Below are 3,303 nucleotides of genomic sequence, written 5' to 3'. Positions count from 1 at the left end.
AATATTGATATATGTGACTGTTTGTGATTAAATCAGCATATATATATTTCTATGCCATCCAGAAGGTGCCTGCCTGCCTGGTGTCTGCCTGAATGCATGCATGTGAATGCAACATAAATCCTGCCATATTTGATGGCATTATTAGAGTTCAACCACTATGCCATCAGGCAGCTTTTCAGTCTCATGTATGTGTCGCCTGGGGGAGATGTTTGTATGCAGTAACTCTGCTTACAGAAGCAGTCTTTCCTGTGTGCTAGCCAGGATGCCTATTTCCATAGCAACACAATCTCCAAGAAAGTTAGAGAGGGGCTTTGAACAGACAAACAGGCTTTTGCACCAGTCATTTGAAACTATGCTTGTTTGATCAAAGATAAGGAAAACACTTTTGTAAATTATAAATGCACTTACACAAGGGCATGGCATCTATGAGGATAGTGTATTCCATGCAAACATCTTTCACAGATTTGTTTAAGTGCTGAAGCTATTTAAATTACAGGTGTGACTCCTCTGTCTTTTCAAATGAAGTAGATATTAGTAGTGTATTTAATAGGGTTCTACAAAGCAGAAATGTCTATTAAAATGATTTAGTCTCACATTCAGTGATTAAATCATCTTTTTCTGAAAAATGTGACATTAAACCTGCCAGAAGGCTGACATAATTGCAGATGTTTTTTGTGCAGATTCAGTGGTTTCAATATCTGGTTCATATTGTGACACATGGCAGACAACAGTAGATCATTCCTCAAGTATGCAAAAGAATGCCACTTGATATGCATGAGAAACAAGTGTTTGTAATGCTCACTGGAAGAAAACACTTTTCCCATCCTGCCATTGCTGTAAATATGTCAGCGAGCTGCAGTATTTTATCTACTATGTTTTAGATGAAGTGATCAAAGAAGACATATATAACTCAAAATCTTTGTGCTCATTTTCTCACGATTAAGAAGGCCATTCTTGGTTATTTTCCTCCCAAACCAACACAGATGTGGACACAGAGTGGTCAGTGCTCCAGTGGTCAGGGGTGTGGCTGACAGCATAGAGGAGTTTGTTTTAATATGTCCACTTGGAAAATCCTCAGGGGAAATATCATGGATTCTGCTGCAGATGTTTCACTGTGTTTGCATGCTTGGAATTGGGGTTTGGCCCTTTGATCTAAATCAAAACGCACCGCAGAGGTTTGCAGCACAGGCGAGTCGAAGCTCTGCACAGAGAGCAAATCAGAAACCGTTCCCGCCTCCGGATTTTCCCAGGTTCCCCTGCAGAGTCTACCTTCTGTGATCAGAGACATGGGAATACCACGGCCCGTCGCCTTGATCCATCTCTCTCTTGGCACAGCCTGCAACCATTTGGCATCTCCAGTGGAAACACTCTGAGTTGGTGCCAGCAGTGGCAGACCACCAATGCATGCATACTTCCTCCCACAGAGTTCATTTTTATATCAACTCCGCTCTATCATCAGTCTAGTTTCACCACAAACAGGATTCACTTTTGAATGCGAAGCACATAAACAACCAAGACAATCACATGGAAAAAGTGCAACATCCTCCTGATCTTGTTGACTATAATAAAATCTAATAATGTACACCCACAGTGGGTGTCACCTTAGAATCAAACTGCATTAATAATAGCAAGGTTTTTAATCAGGTTTACACACAGGCATATGACTCACAGTCTCTCACTTAGGAGGAGCTAATTGTTAACCATGTAGTGTTGTCAAATACAAAACAGAGTAAGTATTTAGGCATCTCAGTTTACTGCATGTGGTGTGTATATCTACATCCCCTTTTTCCACATTTACAAGCAGTATATAAAAAATAATGAAGGGTTTTTAACACAGTGTATTGTAGTTTTATGTAGCTATAATGATGTTTAAGTGTTTATTAATGTACAGCTTTGTCAATAATAATAACAACTTCTCCTATAAAGACATAGTTTATATTATTACAACTACGTTTTACACTACTGTCATTCATTATCTGTTTCTACACCACCCTCCACTTGTGGGTGCCCACAGAAGAAGTATATACTTTATATATGCTTACAACTACATTATAGTGTGTTATAAACTAGATATTTATATAGACTGCTTATACATACTAAATATGGGGACCTAAAGTAACGTGTTAAAGCTGTGATTATTCTGCCCAAACAGATCTTCACTGTGCCCTGAGTGATGCTTGGAGGGACTGGTCCCTTGGCAGGCAACTGAGGCCTGTCTGGCTTTGCTATGATCCTAAGCCCTATTTGACTGCTCACACACAGCACTGTCTCCCCTCTGTCTCCATGGGGATAGTCAGAAACTCTCTTTTAGTGGGTTATCTTAGGAAACCATTACTTGAAACACTTTTCAGGTTCATGTTTTTACAGCAGGGTAAGAAACTTATTTTTCCCCGGAAGGCAGAAAATGGTGCTATAATCTAATTTTCAAAGCATTTTAGGACCTTAGAATTTCATTCACCTTCTCTCTCATGGTTGGAAACTGAAATCAGGCCATATTGGAGAGGACAATGTTGTTTCTCCTGTTTTCTGTCTGCACTAGACATTGGTTGGTTTATTTTCTGCCAGTGAAGTGGTTTGTGGTGGTCAGTTTTGTGTCGTGTGGCTATTTGTTTTTTGTTTTTTTTCCTACTGCTACTGGAATTTCATATTTATTTGTTTTTTTTATTTAAAGCATTGCTAGCTTTGATTAAGTTATATAAACACAGGATCACCGGAAAGATGATTCAGCACCAAATATTTATTGAAATATCAGAAAGTAAGAAATTAGCATGTAAATTCAAGTTGTGTTGAGATTTATTCTATTTTTAGTATGGTGTAACCAAATGTTTCCCAATTTAGTGCTGATACATGGAAATCTGTGAATGGGTGTCAACTGTGTTGGATAGCATGGTGTTAAAATGCTTCTGGCATCTTGATGTTGGTGATGACCATTATACTTTTAATGAATGATTCACAATAGATTTTTTTCACACCAGCCAATAGTAGGGTAAACTCAAGTGTTACCAATGATACTAATTAAGGTTCCGCTCCATTCAGGTCAAACAGAGTCACTGTGACAGTTAATTCCTGATGTCGCATGTAAAATCACTTGGCTAGGATAACAGTTGAAATATTCTTAAATGTATTTCACATTCCTGCTATTGAGAACTGAGATTTAGCTGTTTTTCAAACTAGACATTTATATTAGCAGATGTTAGGCGTTTATGAGGAAGTAAGTAATAAAGAATCCATATCCTAACACACAATTGTTAAAGTCATTTAGGAAATATGTGGTTTGGCTGGTGTGTCCCTGGCCTGTCTGTG

This window comes from Morone saxatilis, unplaced genomic scaffold (genome assembly GCF_004916995.1).
Source record: "Morone saxatilis isolate NCDOM2014 unplaced genomic scaffold, NCSU_SB_2.0 Contig22, whole genome shotgun sequence".
NCBI lineage: Eukaryota > Metazoa > Chordata > Actinopteri > Moronidae > Morone > Morone saxatilis.
The sequence above is the reverse complement of the archived record's forward strand: the minus strand, read 5'-3'. Positions refer to the sequence as shown.